The sequence below is a fragment of the Colobus angolensis genome, unplaced genomic scaffold (assembly GCF_000951035.1).
Source record: "Colobus angolensis palliatus isolate OR3802 unplaced genomic scaffold, Cang.pa_1.0 Scaffold13, whole genome shotgun sequence".
In the NCBI taxonomy this organism is placed as follows: Eukaryota; Metazoa; Chordata; class Mammalia; order Primates; family Cercopithecidae; genus Colobus; species Colobus angolensis.
Genome location: NW_012114252.1, coordinates 17,043,678 through 17,051,484, shown reverse-complemented (window position 1 = coordinate 17,051,484; position 7,807 = coordinate 17,043,678).

Here is a 7,807-nt window from a genome sequence, read left to right as displayed (position 1 = left end):
TTAGGATATAAGTATTATCACAAATTATACTTAATAAAGGCTAGAAAAATGCTTTTAAATTATGGAATCAGATCATTTTAGAGTGGGCCATCAGAAAGAACTTAGCTTTATACTGTCAAAAAAAGGCTAAGATGGTCAAGTCATTTTCATTGTGTAGTGTACTTGCACGTTTATTTTTAGGACAAACACATTCGAACTTTATGAAGTTTTTTTTGTTTTGTTTTTGCATGTGGAATCTTATGGATGGCTTTCATTTTTTACACTAGAATCTGCCTCATTTACTCTTACATATGTTTAAGTATACTGGCATTAAAACATTCAAGAAAAGGATATTGATCTGAAATGCTACCTGAGATGCATAAACATGTCATCAAGTAGAGAAAATGTTGCCCAATATTTTTGAGACAGTTGGATTATTCTTAAAAATTGAAAACCTAAGTTAATGAGATGACTAAATGGTAGATTATTTTGTGTGTGCATGCTAAGAAAAAATGCTATTGCTTTAGTTTTGAGCTCTTCAATGAGTCTAATTATGGTAAGGAACAATATAAAATCAGTTTAAAGATCTTTAAAGGTAGAATTTTAAATAGGCATGAACTATAGTGAGAACTTTTAGTAAACATGCTACCTACTCTAAAATCAAACATTTTATTTTCTTAAAGAATATAGGTTGCCTAAAAACACTTTATCTCTAAATATAGGTTAGCTGTAATTATTTCATGATTCTTTTTTTTTTTTTTCTCCAATGTAACTTTTTTTGGTGCAGATTCATGGTTCCTAAGTTCTGTATTCAATTTTTTGGAAATGTTTATTTAAAAACTGTTCTATACAAGTGTTCAAAACATTGTATCTAAAGAGAGTGGCCTGGACTTAAAATATTTGAAATCAGCTTATGCGTGCCTTTTAATTTTTTTTTTTAAGTTTCTTACTGCCACATATGGTGTGAAATGACAGTAAGTTGCTTAATGACATACTGCAGTATCTGCTTGCTGTTGGAGACTCAGATGAGATGTTGAAATTGTTCCTGTGCTTGGTAACTATTCTCTGCCAGGCTATGGGAAAGAGGATGTAATTGTTAATAATATACACCATCCAGTCTTTAATGTGCTGCAACAATGTAGTAATTTGTTTTTTTCATTTGTTCCCACTGCCTTTGTGTACATAGAAAATTTAAAAATTTCCCCCAATCTATTAGCAGTTAAGATGTTCCCTAATTTATTAAATATGCCTTTATTCACAATTTGTTTTTTTAGGTTATTCTTAATGCATTATAGAATTAACTATGACTTTGTTTATTTTTATTACAGTATGTAGTTATTGACATATTGTGGTTTGCAGAATTATCAATTGTATAAACTAAACCTTTAAATTAGCTTGGTGTGAGGACTCTTTAATGCTTTAAGTCGGGGAAGGGGTTTGTAGTATGAGATTTTTACCTACTTCAGTTACCCTTATGAAGATGCAGCAAATCAGACTATTTCTATCCCCAGTAATCTCCGTATTCATTTACTGTGTTGGTATGTGTCCATAGCCTTTTTTTTTTTTTTTTTTTGTATCACCACCTTTCCTAGATTTAGCAGTATCTTAAGAATTTTCAGTGGTTTGTATTTTTTCAATTTTCTAAGTATAGTAAGCATAGAATCCTGGCTTATTAGACTTTACATATCATTTCCAATGCCTCATTTTATAACGAGGAGCCTGTCACTTCACTGACATTTCTCAAAAGCTATTTCTGTCCATTAGTGCGTCTGTTTTCAGTTGTCTCAATTTTCTGCATCTTTACACCCAAAACCATTCATCTGTTTTGTTGTATTAATGGCCATGAGAAATACTGAAGACAGGCTATCTTAATTTTTGAGGCTCTCCCCTTCCAGGAGAGCCTTGTGAACAAGTACTAGTGTTGTTAATCAGAGGACCTCAAGGGACTGCTGAAGTTAAAAAAAAAAAAAAAAAAAAAGGCCTCAACCTAGAAGTCTAGAATGAGTATGGAAGTCCAGGCAATAGGCCCTACTTTTTTGATTTATTGAATTGCCATTTAACAGTGGTCTTGATTCTTTCACTGTCTTCGTTTTCTGTAATGTTTTTTGTTTACTCTTGTGTTGGTTTTGGCTTTTAACATTGTTGTCCGTGATGATGGAAAATGTGCAGTAATCTAGAAGATTTGCGTTTGCTGATAAACTACACTGTTCACTTTGTAGATATGCTTAAGATGAGTGGATTGTATTACCTGATCTATCTATCTGTCCATCCATCCATCCATCCATTCATCCATCCATCCTTTCTTCCATCCATCATCCATCCACCCATCCAGTATTGGTTCTACAGTAACTGATTTAGTGCTGGGAAACAGTGGAAGTGGGGGATACAGAAGACCTAATTAAGGGGTTTGTGTGTGAGAGAAATAACTAGCTTCTTACTCCATTAAGTATTTCCTTGGAACTTTCTTCTGATTTTACAAAGTAATACAAATCAGAATGGTTGCTTTTACATCTATGTAAGTGTTCCGCAAAAGGAATGATAAGTGTTTTTATACCTAAGTCATTATTGGGTTTAGAAATTAAAACTTCATTGGATGTCATACTTGAAGATTTATCTTTTTCTGAACCTCCAATGGTTGATCAGAGGATATCGGGACAGTTCTATTTTTATACTTTTTATTTTTTGTTCTACCTGTAAAGAGCCAGTACATTAGAGAATAGTAACAACTCCAGTGATCCAGCCGTTTCATCACTGTTTTTGCATCAGTGCTATAAAAGTGTATTTTGTTTTATTTCCGCTCCCCCGGCCCCGCCGAGATGGTGTCTTGCTCTGTCGCCCAGGCTGGAGTGCAATGATGCAGTCTCGTTTCAGTGCAACCTTCCACCTCCCGGGTTCAAGCGATTCTCCTGCCTCAGCCTCCTGAGTAGCTGGGATTACAGGCACCCACCAGCACGCCTGGCTAATTTCTGTATTTTTACAGATACAAGGATAGAGGGAGGGTTTCAGTCTCCTGACCTCGTCATCCGCCCGCCTCGGCCTCCCAAAGTGCTAGGATTACAGGTGTGAGCCATCGCGCCCGGCCAAAAGTGTATGTTTTTAATGGAGTATGATTTCTAAGATTGCTAAAACTGTTGATTACCAAACCTAGGCTTATTAGGGTTAGAATAAAATGGGTTCGTTTAGCATTTGGATGATTGTCATTTTCTAGGTTTTCACTTTGGATTAAAGAAGTGACAAGTAGAAAAGGAGTTAACAAAATAATACATTATTGCAGTTGGTTTTAAGTGTTGTTGTGGCGGTAATAACTTGTTAAGTAGTGTAAAGAGGAGGCCAAAAAAAAAATTATTTTATGGACCCAAAAGAGGAGATGTGTTATGATTGTTGTCAGAAGTTTTCCTTCTAAGAGTATTTAACTTTAAAATTTTCATGTATGTTTGTATCAAATCAGCCTGAAAAACCCTGTTTAGAGAGGTTAAATAATAGAATTAATCTTGCAATCAAGAGAGTGCACAGCCAGCTAACCATTATTCTTCGTTTGTGTCCACCACACCTCTGAATCCAGCTTGGAATGAGGAGTGGAGTTGGGTCCTCCACACTTGGTTTGCAAATAAAGAGATGAAGTTTCATGCCACGTGTGCATGCTTGTTGGAGCTATTCGTATTTCCATGTATGCTGTTTTTACATTAATAGTGCTGTAAAAGAAATGAGACGTTGAGCTTCAGATTAATAGGGATACTAGTGGGAAGTACAGTATTTTTCTTCCATAGGGAGTATGTGATAGTCTATAAGGTACGAGTTTTCTCTAAACTTCCCAGAGAGAAGAATGATTCTCTTTTGACCAAGACCCTAATGTAATATTTTTCCTGCCAAACAAATAGACTCTAATATAAAATGTTTCAGTCTTTTAACAGTCTGAATTTCAGAAGCAGTTGGGAGAAGGGTGTTTAGCAAAGTTGAATTTTTTTTCTTTTTTGAGACAGTTTCACTCTGTCTCCCAGGCTAAAATGCAGTGGGCGCAGTCTCACCCAGCTCACTGCAAGCTCCGCCTCCCGGGTTCACACCATTCTCCCGCCACAGCCTCCCGAGTAGCTGGGACTACAGGCGCCTGCCACTGCACCCGGCTAATTTGTATTTTTTAGTAGAAACGGGGTTTCACCCTGTTAGCCAGGATGGTCTCCATCTCCTGACCTCGTGATCCACCCGCCTCGGCCTTCCAAAGTGCTGGGATTACAAGCGTGAGCCACCGCGCCCGGCCAGCAAAGTTGATGTTAAAAAAGGGTTTTATTTTCTCCTGTCAGATCTTTCCCTCAAGGATAAATGGGGGAAAATGTGATTTGCTAAAGAGTGCTGAAAACGTCAGTGACTTGTATGAAATAAACAGCATACAATGCCAGGAAACAAAGGGTATGATTTTGCGAGAGGCTTACAAGCTACATAGAAAATTTATGGCTTGGACAACACTTAGTCAACACATATCAAATTTATTTTTGTGTAATGATATATTTAGATAAGCTTTTGTTTTTGTAGAAGTTCTGTTACATCTTTTGAAATATGTCCTAGAAATGATGGAATACTGTATAAGGAATATACAAGAAACCACCATAAGTTCTAAAGACCAAAACATGCGTAGAAATTCAAAGGGGTAGGAACATAACTACTTAGATGCATTTTTTGTTGGAGGTGGGGGATTCAACTCTTTTTAAGCTGCGATTATTTGTCATCTCATTCTACATTTATTCAGCTTTGTGTTAACCTTTATAACTCACTATGGTATTCTTTGAAATTCCCAAATCCTTATTTATTTGACTTTTCAAAACTACTTTTTGAGACGGAGTCTCACTCTGTCGCCCAGGCTGGAGTTCTGTGGCGCGAACTCAGCTCATTGCGAGCTCCGCCTCCCGGGTTCACGCCATTCTGTCTCAGCCTGTAGCTGGGACTACAGACGCCCGCCACACGCCCGGCTAATTTTTTGTATTTTTAGTAGAGAGGCGTTTCACCGTGTTAGCCAGGATGGTCTCGATCTCCTGACGTGATCTGCCCGCCTCGGCCTCCAAAAGTGCTGGGATTACAAGCGTGAGCCACCGCGCCCGGCCTTCAAAACTTAACTGTAGAACACAGTGAAGTAACTTTCTCTGTTGAAATAAAATCTCACTTGATGAGAGTTTAAATACATCTGCTAAAAGTATAGATTTCTCGAAATACAATGATCATGATTCAAAGTGTGGTAAATAAAAAAATTTACCAAGTTTTCCCAATAATTTAATTGTAAAATGAAGTCCAAATACCAAGAGATATGACACTGATGGGATTGGTTCTTGGTTTGGCATGCTTTGGAAATTCTACTTTGTCTTGTGTATGCCAGTATGACCTACTTTTTGCCTAGCATGTTATACAGTAGTAAATACAAATGGCTTTGAGGTGATGCTTTTAACTACCAAAATTACCATTAAATAGTAGAATGTCGACATCTTGGAAGTGAGTTGCTACTGCTGATGGTTTTCACGTCTGCATTTGAATCTCTGTTGAGTGAAACTAAGCTGTGTATTCTCACACTTTATATCATAGATTTGTGTGTGTGTAGGATTCCTTTTCAGTCAAATATGCACTTTGTTTTGAAAAGGAAGCGATTTTAAAATGTGTATTTGCATTTGTCCCAAGGTAAAACGCTTTGGATGTGAGACTATCTGATTTACTGAAAATGTTATTTTTGGAAGCTGTCTTATTTTCAGACAATGCAAATTTCCTGTATTTAGTTTACTTGGAGAGGAGGATGTAGTGAGGTAAGAGGTCACAATTTAAATTTCACAATGTAAGTTTCTCAAAAGGTACTGAGTACCCAGTGTTCTTTTAAAAGATCATTTAAGCTAACTTTATGTTCCATTTCAATGAGTTCCTTAAATGGTATTTTAGCATATTAAAAACTAGCCCTTTCTCATCCTTGTCAAGTTAGGAGTCATAGTGCCTACTCCTTCCTGGGTTTTTGGTGCTTCCTGGGAATCCGCTGTTCAAATCGGCATACCGTGGTGGGGCCTTTTTAAAATATGTATTTTCTCAGCTTGAAGGCTTATTTAAAATTAAAATAAATTATGAAAGTTTTCTGCTCTCAAAGATCTGTTTGGAAGAGTAAGTCTATTCAGTACTTCGTATGCCTTAATGTGTTTTCGATCTTAAACTAGTCTTCACAAGCTTTTACCACTCCAGTTGAGATGTATACGTTAACTTAGACTAATGTTTAAAAACGGATACTTAAAAGCAACGTACCACAAAAATCTTCAGAAATTGTTACAAAGAAGAGTGAAAGAAAACAAGGTGTTTTTACCATATGCATTTTCTGTTTTAAATTTAGCGTAGTGGATAATTTGTTTTAAAAATACATAATTTGTAGAATTACTGCCCAGTTTGTGTTTGAAACATAAATCCTGGGGCGGACGACATTAAATTAAAAAAAAAAAGGCATACAGTATATTTTAATTTTTCACATTGAATCGTACATTTGCGCCGTGCCTTATTTCTACCGTGTTCTTCCTACTGTTGGACATACAAAGAGACTTTCCTTAGAACTGTGACTTGATTAGATGCTGCTCCCGATGCTGGATCCGGTCGGAGCACCGCGGAGCTCTCGAGATGCGGAGAAGCAAAGCTGGCCGCTAGTGGGCGCTGTGGCTCCGTGGAAGTCACGGACGAGCGTCGGCACCGGCGCTCGACCGAGAAAGTAGTTGAGTTGTTCCTACCAGCTCTGCTCTGGGGTCTTGCAGACGCCGTGTGAGAAGCACATGCCTTGACTTTTCCATCTCACACCCTCTAAATCTCTGGTCACTTTGGGAAGCGGGCGTGTCTCCTAGGGGCTAGTGAAACGGTCCCCGCGGTCGTGCCTGTGCCGGCGACACGCGGGGAAAGCTCCAGGGGCGCCAGAGGGAAGGGAGACGCCCGCGGAGAAGGCGGGAGGCGACGACGCTCGGGCCCTGATTAGAGCTGCCAATTCCGGCGCCGCGTCGCGGGAATCGTCTTGCAATTCCCGGCCCTACTGACTGAAGAGGAGCCGTAAGCGATTGGTACCAAAATCAAGTGGGAAGCCCTCGCCGAGAGGCGTCGGGAGAAGCGCGCAGAAGCCGGGAGCTCTAAGGGTGTGCGCGGAGTGCAAGTCCTGCATGCGGGGCAGCGCCGCATCTGCGGAGGGTAGGCGCGGAGCGGACGGAGCCCGTTGCCTTCCGCACCGCGCGAGGTAAAGCCGCGCCCACTGATTCCGCCGAAGGGGAAGGCGCACCCGGGCGCGGGGACAGGTGGCCCGCTACTCTGCCGTCGCTGTTTCCACGTCTGCACCGCGCCCAGGAGGCCTTTTGCCGCCCCGGGGGCGCCCTGTGCACGCGCGGAGCGCTTCTCCTGAACAGCCTCTGCTCCGCTCCAGCCGCCCGCGGGAGCCGGGGGCGGGGCTCACCTGTCAGCCCGAGCCCCGCCTCATGGCGCCCAATGTCGGGCGGAGATGGCGGACGGACGGACCGGCCTTCCAACCAGCGCACTGCTCCTGAGCCGTGGGCCAATGGCCTTCGCGCGGCGGGGCGGGGCCCCGCGTTTATAGCGCTCTGACAGCGCGCCGGCCGCGCTGACTCTCCTCGGCGGGGACCGCGGCGCCGGCCGAAGTGAGGAGCTGCGCACGCAGCGGGTCCCGGCGCCCTCCCCGCACACAAAGGCCCGCGCACGTCCGGAGCTCGCGGCGGGGATCCAGCTCCCTCCTGCCTGCCTTGGGGGCCGGGAGCCGCGCGGACTGAGGAGGCTCCTGCGCGCCCGGAGGCGCCCTACTCCGCTCCGTGCTCCGGGACATGGAAACGCG